The sequence below is a fragment of the Typopeltis vanoorti genome, chromosome 20, assembly GCF_054136105.1.
Source record: "Typopeltis vanoorti isolate ZY-2024b chromosome 20, IOZ_Tvanoo_1.0, whole genome shotgun sequence".
NCBI classification, from domain to species: domain Eukaryota; kingdom Metazoa; phylum Arthropoda; class Arachnida; order Uropygi; family Thelyphonidae; genus Typopeltis; species Typopeltis vanoorti.
This window is the reverse complement of record NC_143568.1, coordinates 80,819,418-80,831,990: the sequence shown is the minus strand read 5'-3', so window position 1 is coordinate 80,831,990 and position 12,573 is coordinate 80,819,418. Positions and strand designations below refer to the sequence as shown.

Here is a 12,573-nt window from a genome sequence, read left to right as displayed (position 1 = left end):
GTTTTATGTCTTTCAAAAATTTTGATGCCTTTTCATAATTAGTAAATAAAATTTTATGTGTTTAAGCTCGGCAATTTTTGTTGAGGGTTGCTATGGGTTTTGATCCATTAATGGATCACAACCATCATTTTTTAAAATGAAATAGAAAATATCAGAATGGATCTCAATCTCACGGATTGTGTTGTCTTAAAACACTGATTTTGTACAAGTGTTCAAATTTAACTATAAGACACAGATGCCATACAAAAAAATGTTGCTCACCCTTGGTGATTTGCCAAAGGGGTAGTGGTATGTGTGTGTTTGGGGGAGTTGCACTGTTTGCCTTTATCAGAAACCTCTCACAGCATGTCTTCATAAGTATTTCTTTAAAAAAATACCATTTAGCTGTCAGTTATGAATTATCAGCTCACTGAATAGATGACAGTTTAAAATATTTTGAAAAACAGAAATTAGTAAATTTTAAATCAATAGGTTCACCCCCATGTATTAAATAAAATATTTCCTGATTTCTTTTTGTATTGTTTTTGAGATATTTTTCCTTACATTGTTTTTAAATATTAAAATTATATCTACATTAAAATCATATTTAATATTAACTTTGTTACATTTTTTTATTTATTTATTTACTTCATAATATGAAATAAGGTTATGCATTGCTTATGGAAACTTTGTGTGTGTGCACGCCACAAAGTTTCATGATTTTAAGTTTCCTTGTGGGTTGCAGTCAAAAAAGGTTTGAATTTAAGCTTATGCATATCAGCTATATGGATGTATGAATTGCAGTTATTTCTTCTTAACTCAAATTATTTCTTCTGTTATAGGATTATCATGCAGTTGAATTACTTTGTAAATGAGGATTTGCAAGATTTCTTGTATATTTTAATAGAATCATAATGGTTAAAACACAGGATGTTTGACACCATTCTGGTCATTGTGCTATGGATCCATTTCTCAGTGGCTGTAGAGCTATTGGTATTTGAAACATCTTGTCTTGAGCAAAATAATAGTTTTTGTAAAACAAGTTTTACGATATCCAGTTCAGTTTCAAGAATGATCAAAATGACTGTCAGCCTTTCTGGTAGGACTTGATCATTCACATGTTGCATGACATTCTCTGAAATGTGAGGCTATCCATTTCTCTGTAGTATAGGTATGGAGGAAAGCTTTCAAGAACGCTGCAAGCCTACTTGAAATCCTTAATTTCCAAAAGTTGTTGGAAATTAATCTCTGCCATTGTTATATCATCATTATCTTGTTTATCCTCATTGAATGTAATGGTCATAATGTAATATTATGATGGTCACACAGTTCATATTTCACTATTGGTTTCCTATGTTTTTTTTTCCATGATTGGTCTTTATCAAGTCCCTGATTTGATCAGTTGTTACTTTTTAATGTACTCCTATATTTTTCATTATTTTGTGTGTGTGTGTGTGTGTGTGTGTGTGTGTGTGTGTGTGTGTGTGTGTGTGTGTGTGTGTGTGTGTGTGTTGACCTTATACAAGAGACCTCACAAGACCTATTAACACCACAGTGTTGTGTGTAGGCAAGTACAGGTAACCCTCGTATAACGCGGTACTTATACAATGTGGTTTCGATATAACGCAGCCTACAATTTCTAGTAGCCCTTTATTTTTTTTTTTTTTTTCATATTTTTCACTGCTGGACTTAAAAATCAAATTTTATCTTAGTTAAATTTGTGTCTGCCCATATTGCACAAGTAGTTATAAGTATCGAATTTAGTTTTATTACATCACTGAATAAGGTACTGTACAGAGACTTTTGCAGTCTGTGTCATTCTCAACAAATAGTGCAATTAGAGACAGATGAAATAAAAACGGTGCTAAGTAATAAATCACATGTCCCCTCTCACAGAAACTATGCTGTATAGACTTAAGCAAAACCATATGTTGCACTGAAACACAGTATCTAACTAAAAACTATTGTCCACTTTTTTCAATTATGAAATAAGTGTTTGTTTTATTGCATTTGAAATTCTCAATGTCATTATGACAGATCACAAAGGCTAACTTAAAATAAAAGACTACCAAGAATTGAAACGTGCCATATAATGAATGTGTGAGTTCGCCTGCCACCTCAAACACAAACAAGAAGCCATAAATTTCAACCAAGGGTTGAAACGTTTGTGTGAGTTGAGCCAGTCAGTAATGAGAAGTTCCATCGGAACGATAAATGACACCCTGTTGTGAATGTGTTAAAACTAATAGTGAATGTTGTTATGACAGTTTCAGATGTTATGGAATTCGATTGATGAGAATTAGCATTTCAACTCAACACTTGTCGGTTGCTTTTGTCTTTGGGTACCACGATCTTTTGTTAATAACGCACCAATTATATGCACGTCTATAGTTGCTGTCTTGTCTAAAACAAAATTCAGCTTGTACGTATTGTGACAATTAAAAAAAAAACTTGAATAATTTATAAGCGTATAAAAGGATATCACCTGTAAATCGTTGACATGCGAGCAAAATTCTCAGACGTGCCACCTCTGGCATGGGTGCCATAGGTTCGGCATCTAGGATTTACTCTATAAAGTGTTTATTGTTGAAAATTGTCTTCGTTTTCTGGCAGGAAAGCACATTACAAATCATAAGGAAACCGCATTTTCAAATCAAGCTGAGCAGTTTATTTTCTGATGAGTCTCATACATATAAGAATTATACAAATGATATCCAAGAGATTTCAAGTGGTGACGACCTCCGGCCACTTAAAGAACATCTATGAAATGTTATTTCTGAAGACAGTGATGATGATTAAAATATGTGCTTTATTTTATTGTCTAAAACATTTATGAATTATGTGCAATGAAATTTATGCACAATTTATAATTTTTATAATTTTATACTATGTATTTGTCTCATAGTTGGGGACAACATGGTTTTGTGAAGGGTAGATCATGCCTCAGTAACTTGCTCACGTTTTATAACACAGTGACGGCTGAACTGGATAAGGGTAATGGGTTTACAGTGATTCTACGGGACCTTGCTAAGGCCTTTGACAGGATACCACATGGAACTCTAATCAATAAACAGCAGCATGTGGGGATGGATAAAGGGTTGGTGAGATGGATAGGAGGGTGGCTGATGGAGAGATATCAGAGAGTGGTTTATTCAGGAGTAGAGTCCAAAAGACGGCTTGTGATTAGTGGTGTGCCGCAGGGTTCTGTTCTTGGACCACTACTTTCCAATTTGTTCATTAACGATATAGGAAAGGATCTGAGAGGAAGTGTTCACTTGTTTGCTGATGATGCAAAGTTGGGTAGAGCAATAGTTGAGTGCACAGGATGTCAAAATTTTGCAAGATGATTTGGATAGTTTGGATGACTGGACTAAGGAAAATGGATGTCAATTTAATGTGGCAAAGTGTGAGGTTATGCATTTTGGGGTGAAAAGATTAGCAGCAGTATATGACATTGGTGGAACCGTACTCCAGGAGATTGATGAACCCAGGGATTTAGGAGTGTTGGTGGATAGGGAGTTGAAGTTTAGCCGGCACATCGCAAAAGTGGCTAAATCAGCTCATCAAATCACTTGGTTGCTGAAAAATACTTTAACAAGCAGAGACAAACACGTTATTGTTTCTCTGTATCAAGTTGATAAGATCCCATCTAGACTACTGTGCCCAGATATGGTCACCAGGGTTTCTTCTTGATGGGGAGGAGGTGGAGAGGATTCAGAGACAAGTGACCAAGATGATAGCAGGTCTATGGAATGAACTTATGAGAACAGGTTGAAGATTTGTGGGTTGCAAAAATTGGTTGATAGGCGGAAAAGGGGTGATATGATTGAGACATTCAAATTACTGAAGGGTTTCTATATGATCTCATAGCGTACATCATCCCGCCACTAGCATATTTCAGGCAAAAGTTTGAAGAAGCATATGCTCTTGCCCTAGACATTTCCAGGGCATTTGATTGTGTTTGGCATTATGGCCTGCTTAGCAAACTTATATTCTGTTTTCCTTTCGCTCTCTGATCTAATTGAATATCCACCTTTCTCTCTGGTCATTCATTGTATGTCATAGTGGACAGCACCCTCTCTTCGAGCTTTGTCACTAATGCTGGAGTGCATTTGTGACATCATTTCTCAATGTGATTTGTCAGAAATATATATATATATATATATATATATATATATAATATAGGTGGGGCTATTATAGGTCAAAGTTGTATAACTGAGAGGAGACCTCCACATAGCCTTTAAAGGAATGCGGAGAACCGACCAAGGCTTCTGACCTAATGTCCAATCCTCACCTTCTCGTGGCGCACCTTGTTAGGTACCTACCTGGGTACCAAACGAATGAGGATGGACTGGCAATTTGGGATTTAGCCGACCAAATTGTATTCTTATTGACTTAAACCAAAATATAAAATTATGGTACAACATGACAGAATTTCATGCCTGCTGGGGCATCGCCCGGTTAAACAAGGCCCCGTTGATTTTGCCAGGGAACCAGGGCAAACAGCAAAAAGTCAGCTACTGGAACAAATCTTAAAGCACAACCAAACTCAACATCACCAGAGTACAGGATCGGTACTATCAACATCAGAAGTCTGAATAGCAAAGAAATGGAGCTAGCTGAGGAATTAGATAAGTACCAGATCGACATAATAGGAGTGACTGAAACAAAAAAAGATGAAAACTGCTGAGATTGATATCTTTCTAAACAATAAATACAAAATGATACATTCAGGAAATAACAATCAGGGAAAAGGAGTAGCTATTGTATTCAATGCTAAATACAAGGCTATTCTTCTTGAATGGAAGGCAATATCAAGAAGAGTGATGTGGGTAAATATCAGAATGGAGAACTAGACAAAGACTTATTTGTACCTATGGTCCCACAGAAGGTATATTCTGTGGGATAATTTCTTTCTTTAGAGAAAGCAACTGACACAATGGAAAAAAAAAAAGTTTGTCTTTATTGGGGACCTAAATAGAGTAGGAAATAATTGTCAGACATACAGAAATATTTTGGGAATATTTGGAGAAAAGATTAAAGCTAATAATCATGGCAAATACCTGTTGGATTTCTGCTAAGGACATGGACTGGTTATTACTAACACAGTGTTTCAACATAATTTATGCACATTTGTGCATAAATTCACATGGAGAGAACCGACAAGGAATAAGAAAAGTCTCATTGACTATTCTGCTGTTGATGGTGATGTTTTCTTACTGGTGCTGGACACTAGAGTGTACAGAGGATATGAAATTAGAAGTGATACTATTTAGACTTGAGCAAGATAAAATTGAATTTCATACTGAAAAGAAGAACATATAAGAAAGTTTTAAAGCGAATAAAAGTTTGAGCAGCTCTCAGATGTGAACTGTACACTAAAATACACAAACATTATTCAAGAAAAAATGAAAGAGTTTGAGAACAGGAACCAAACTTGGGAGATTCAGTGGTAAATCCTGAAGAAAACACTGATCGATTCAGCCAGAGAGGCATGTGCTGAGGTTGTCTGTGATAGAAAAATCAGAAATCCATGGTGGATCTAAATAGCTGAAGAAAGTTAAAGAGGCAGTGAAGGAAAAGTAGAAAGCATATCAAAAGTTCCTGACAAGTTAGCTTGTGCTCTTAGAGAATACAGAGACAAATGTAAGAAAGCTAAACACTGTGTACAACTAGCTAAACAAAAGTCATGGGAAGACTTTTCTAAGAAGATAAAAAATAAATATCAAGAAGGTGACATGATATTCTGGAGGTTGTTGAAGAAGCTCAGAAATGGAGGAAACAGTTCTGTAAAAGGTGGTAAAGGTAACATGAAAACTGGAGAAAAAGATATCCTTGAAGAATGAGTAATTACTTCAAAAAATTGCTAAATGAAACAAATAGTGATAGCACAGTGGTAAAAAAACACTCAACAGGCATGCAATAAGGAATACATATCCATACTTGAAGTAGAAAAAGCCATCAAATGCCTGAAATGTGGAAAGGCAGCAGGAGTAGATGATATTCGACCAGAAATGCTGAAGTATGGAGGTATAAAAGTCTTACAGTGGCTGCACTACTTAGTTCAGAAGGATTGGACAGGGACGAATTCCTAATGATTGGAATAGAGCTCTCATAGTACCATTATATAAAAAGGGAAATAAAACTGAATGTGAGAATTACAGAAGTATTTCTCTACTGAGTGTTTATGGTAAGATTTACTCAAGTATGGTTGAGAAGAATTGTGGAAGAAAAGTTGGTTTAGAACAAGCTGGATTGAGGCCAAATAGAGGCTGTCATGATCAGATCTTAACTTTATGACAAATAGTTGAGAAATCATGGGAATATAACAAAGATCTGTATTTAAGTTTTGTAGATCTGGAAAAGGCATATGACAAGTTGCCAAGAGAGAAGCTATTCAATACGCTGCAGTTATATGGTATCAATGGGCATTATATCAAGCAATACTTAGTCTTTATTTGAGTTGTAAGTCAACAGTTAGAATTGAAGGAAGTACAGGAAGATAAGTAGTTTAATGTTAAATCTGGTATCAGACAAGGATGTACATTATCCCCTCTATTATTCGTTATCTATATGGATCACATTATGAAGGAAAGTGGTATTAAACCTGATATGAAAATTGGAGATGTTAATGTCAGCTCTTTGCTTTACGTGGATGTTGTTATGCTTCTAAATAAATCTGCTACAAGTCTGCAAGATTCCCTGACTAAATTGAATAACTGTTGTAATAGAAGGTCATATGTTGTATGAAGGTCAGCAATAACAAGACAAAGACGATGAAAATAGGCAGAAGCATTGAAAATATCATCTGCATTGTGAATGGAGAATCTATAGAACAAGTGAAACTTTTCAGTTACTTAGGCATCATTTTTAGTGAAGATGGTAAATTAAATGGAAATAGACAACAGATTCAACAAAGCTGGTATGGTAGGAAGTCAAGTGAATAAATTTATATGGAATAAGAGAGAAATTAGTCAGAACACACTTAATTAGCTGTATACAAGACAGCGTTCAAACCGTTTAACTTATGGATCTGAGAACTGGGTCAGAAGTAAAACACTTGACCAAAGACTAGAGACCGCAGATATGAGAGTCCTAGAAAGATTAGAGGCTTGAACAGATGGCATTGATGGCAATATCATATTAAAAACAAGGATATTAGGAAAGAACTTGACATTGTCAGCATCCAGGAATGCGTTAGCAGAGCTAATCTCAGGTAGTATGGTCACTTAAATAGAATGGGTGAGGAAGAATTAGCGAAACAAGTGTTATCTGCTAGGTTGGCAAGAAAAAGACCCACAGGAAGACCAAGATATAGGTGGATTGATACAGTAAAAAGTGTCTTAGAAGACAGAAATATAAGATCTGATAATGTTGGAGTCTTAACAGGTGACAGACTGATTTGGAGGAAAATTGTAGATAGGAAGTTAGTAATGATGTAAATTTTTCATTACTACACGAAAAATTTAGTCAAGCATATCCTGTACACCCCTTGGGGGTGCATGGCAGGAATTTGATGATGATATACCGGGTGATTGTAAAATAACGTCAAGTGTTCAGAGCCCTCTAGCAATTAATGTATTGGACGAAACACACCATTATTCGGTAGACGTACACAGTGGAACATGGGGATTCGATTTAACAAAAAAAAAAAAAGTACAAAGTCGCTAATAGTTGAAATTTTGGTGCTGTTTACTGAGTAAAATGCATTAATTTGCATTATCGCGTTTCTTGTGAGCGATCATGCAATGAAAGGAAAGCCTGTGAGATTTCTTATCATTCTTAGATGAACTGCCTTTCGATGTCTTTTACCTTACGTGAGTGTGGTTTGTTAGTCAAACTCTAATATCAGTGGAACAATAATGCCCGTGCTTGTCTTCATGATTTTCGGCGTATGAAAAATTTATGAAAAGGATCGATTAGCGTAACAAACTTATGAAAACTGATTCGGTGATTTGAAACTACTGGAAGCAGTGCAGGTAGGCAGGGGATGCAAACCAATTAATCACTAACAAGTTGAACAAGTTGCAACTGCTATTGTGGAACAGGAGATGACGAATGTGCAGGGTTCCAGCAGTGCACAGGCAATATCCTGGCAAACGGATATTGCATACACAATGGTGTGGAAAATCCTACATCAGATGTTAAAGTTTTACCCCTATGAAATCAGTCATGTTCAAGAATTGCGCCCTGGTGATGCGACCACACGAATCGACTTATCTTTGAGATTCTTAGCATGCATGGAAGTGGATGATGCATGGCTGTGGCAGATTTTATGGAGTGACGAAGCGCACTTTTATTTGAACGGCGATATTAACACACGCAACTGTTGCATTTGGGCTGCAGCTAATCCGAACATGTGTCTGCAGATGCCTATCCACTTGCCCAAAGTCGCAGTGTGGTGCGGATTTACGGCATCTTTTATCATCGGTCCATACTTTTGCGAGGAAAATCACCAAAATGGACCAGTGATTTGTTCCGTCAATGCTAACAGGTATGCCAATATGCTACAGAACTTTGTGGTTCCACAACTGCAAAGAGGATGTCTCGATTTGACCATCTTCATGCAGGATGGTGCACCACCCCACATTGGACTTCGGGTACAGCGTGTTTTTCGACAACATTTCTCTGACAGAAGAATCATTAGCCGTGCATTTCCCACGCCATGATCACCGAGATCGTCTGATCTGCAGTTCCTGGAACATCAGAATGGTGGTCATATCGAATCTCATTTGTAATTAACAATAAACATTATGAAATTGATGTGTGCTGTCTCTCATTTGCCATTTAGTCATTCATTAGTCACACCTACTAAAATTAATTTGGCAGCACCAAAATTTCCCCTGTTGGCGACTCTTGGTACTTTTTTTTTTTTTTCGTTAAATCGAATCCTCATGTTCCACTTTGTACGTCTACTGAATATTGGTGTGTTTTGTCCAATACATTACTCGCTAGAGGGCTCTGAACACTTGACGTTATTTTATAATCATGTATATTTTATAACCCTCTCTTATATATTGCTGACCAGTATATTGGTCAGCAATATATAAGAGAGGATGATCTCACCTATCCTTTTTCTTATATACAAATACGGGAAACTCCTTTTTCATGTGTATAAATCGCTTGCTATAAATCCACAGTTTTGCTGATAGGACATTCCATTCATCCTATTCTTTTGACATGCCATGTAGTTCTCAGATATCCAAAGGATCAAGATTTGCAACCAGTACCTTGAACACTGATCTCTATACCATTCTTCAGTAGAGCAAGAACAATCTGGTCACCTTCGTTGCTACCAAAATGCAGTCTTGCCTTTTCTCTCAATAAAGGGAACCCAGCTCACCCCCTTATCCTCAGTAATGCACAAATCGCTAGGCAAGATAAAATCTCTCTTCTTGAATGACATTTACCATCGGCATTTCATGGCATAAACCTTTATCAGTAAATCATTTGCGGTTTTCAGCACATACAGATAACATGTATAACGTGCACGTAGCAGCAGCACTTATTATTCGAAATGTTGCCCTTTTACCTTCATATACACCCGAAGTCTGTGAGGCCACATATCAATGGGGCATGCCCAACATTCAACAGAAATTCTCCCACTGCTCACTCCAAATTCACTTTCAGGTTAGTGATACTGGGTTGTTGTTTCTTGCAGGTTACTCTCTCAAGCTCTGATAACAATTTGAAGTCCAATAGATTCAGATTGGAACTTTATATGCAGGATTAGGGCGATAGTACTTGAGAATTCTACCAATAACTTCAATGATATCAGAAATATAAGGGATTTGAACCCTGCGGTCTGTCGAACCATCCTTAGGTGTTGGAACATAGGTGTCAGTTATGTTGGATTTCATGAGGGTTGTAACCATATAATTCCGTTACGTTGTGAGAGAGAGATGAGCACACGTGCTTTATTAATTAATGACTTGATAACACCAGTCTTTTGAGAGGTGCAACGATCAGACTTTTGATCAGTGTATCTGCTGGTAAAGGTAGGTTTCCAGTAAACACTGGTTAACAAAGTACTGGAGGCTGTGCGAGTAAGATGGATGTCCAAGAATGGTAAACTCCTAGCATTTTCTTTTTGCATGGTGAATTGAATGCATGAGTGAAGGCTATAGATCTGATGTTGGAATGTGATGTGTTAATTTTCAGACAGACTCCAAAGAGAAAAAAACTTATTCGACGTAACATAACAAAAGAGAGGTTTAGGGATGAATGGATGAGAATATGGTATCTTCCATACGGTTAAAAAAAAATGGTTTGACAAAGGTCGAGATAGAAGACTACTTATAGTAATGCCTTCAGTCTGTCTGTAGATCTTGTTTTCCAGCTGAAATATCCTCATTGTATAACAAATTCAGAAATCTTCACAATATCAGGATCATCATACAGTAAACTCATAGTCAAATAACGGAAAGTTTGTAAATAAAGATACAGCTTCAAAGCTGAACTGACATATCTATTTTTTTTTTAAAGAAAATATGAGGAATTCTTGAAGAATGATCTGGATTGTCCAAATATGGACAGTTGATAAACATGAAAAAACTTAGTAGTTTTATAGATGGGAGAGTTAATAGAATTCAGTGGGTCTTACTGGACAACCTTCTTTATGAATTTTGAGTATACTAAACGAGGAGGCCTTCCAAAATGTGTGCAACTTATGCAAAGTATTTTGATCAGAGCTTACAACTTTGTCAAGGAGTTTATTTGTTTATTCTGTGTTTTTGTAGGATTACAAGTACTTTCTTGATAGATAGAGGTATCCTGTAAAAGACAGTCTATCTTCCTCTTAGTTGGCTTTATCCATTTTCAAAATCAATATATGGTTCTTTTGTTTTAATCACATGGAAATTTAGCAGATCTTTGCATGAAAGTCCCAAAAAATTGCATTCGATATTATGCAAAACAAGATGAAGAATGCCCTTTTGCTAACATGCTAGTCTCAGCATCAGACAATTGCCATCCAGATATGTTAACCCATTTATTGAGTAGGAGTGTTGTTGCTATTAAATATTTGTTTATGATATAACAATTAATATTTCTATTATAAAATATACACGTTTACACAAGAATATTATTTAATTTGCTAAATATTTCAGTCTGAATATTACAGACCATCTTCAGTCGCTACATAGGAATAGTTTTAAAAAACAAGGTGGGTGGAATACAAACAATTGATCATTCACAAATAGAACGAGCCACGTGATGTCATATCACTAAGTATTAAAAGAGTAAACATTTTTTATCGGAGTCATGATTAAATTAAAGATATTAATTCAGAAATTCATGTAATAATCTTAAATAACATTAGACTAATATAGGAAATTTTTTAAAAAAAATAAAAAATAAAATAATGTGTTATCCTGATTAAACTTTCCCAAATTGGAAAGCCATGGGAAGTCCTCCCATGGCTTTCCATGTTCCAAATAAAAGTTGGCTAGAAGAAGTCCTGTTCTCATCTATATTCCCTCAACCATCCTTTTCGGTGAGATATATAGATGACATCTTTGCTGTATGGCTTCATAACAGAGCCTCCTTACCTTCCTTTTTAAGCAGTATCAATTCCTTACATCCTCGTATAAAGTTTACCATGGAGATTGAAAAAGACAAAGAGTTATCATTTTTAGACGTCCTCCTCATCCGTTCACCTTCAGGTATTCTTACCACAAAAGTTTACAGAAGACCAACTTTCACAGGTCGTTATATTCTCAAAGAATCTGCCCATCATCCTTGTCAAAAAACAGGAATCATAAAATGTTTAATCCGACGAGCCAAAACTAATTGTTCAACTTCTCATTTATTACAGAAAGAACTATCGACTATCAAACATCACATGAAACTAAATGGCTTCTCCGAAAAGAGTACACAACATCTTTTCGATTCTTACAATCCAACACAAAACAGCAAAGATTCAATTCAATACGTCGAGTTCCAATTCCTTACATTTCCAGGATTTCAGAACCAATTTCAAGAATTCTGAAGAAATATGATTTAACAGCCACTTATACACCTATTAACAAATTATCAACCCATTTTCCTTCTTCTAAAGATAAATGCTCAACTATGTCTCTACCTGGTATGTATCAAGTTCCTTGTAACTGTAATCTTTCCTACTTTGGACAAACTGGACGCTCTATATATAAAAAAGAATTCAAGAGTATCAATCATTCATTCAACACAACAAACCCGAAAAATCTGGATTAGCTCAGCACGGAATAGAAACAAGCCACAACATCCTTTGGTCCAAGACTCTCCTCCTACACAGACGTCGCTATAAATTTGAATGTTTATTTAAAGAAAATGTGGAGGCCTTACTTCATCGTCCTAACTTGAATCGTAATGACTGTATATCTGTATCAAAAATTTGGGAAAGTTTAATCAGGATAACACATTAATTTTTTAAAATTTTTATTTTTTAATTTCCTATATTAGTCTAATGTTATTTAAGATTATTACATGAATTTCTGAATTAATATCTTTAATTTAATCATGACTGATAAAAAAATGTTTACTCTTTTAATACTTAGCGATATGACATCACCTGGTTTGATCTATTTGTGAATGATCAATTGTTTGTATTCCACC

General features: G+C 35.7%; 1 protein-coding gene across 11 annotated transcripts in view; it reads left to right on the top strand.

Annotated features, from left to right (window-relative positions):
• RhoGAPp190 (Rho GTPase-activating protein 190) overlaps positions 1-12,573 on the top strand; it is a 723,033-nt gene that overhangs the window by 85,151 nt on the left and 625,309 nt on the right. The window lies entirely within an intron of this gene.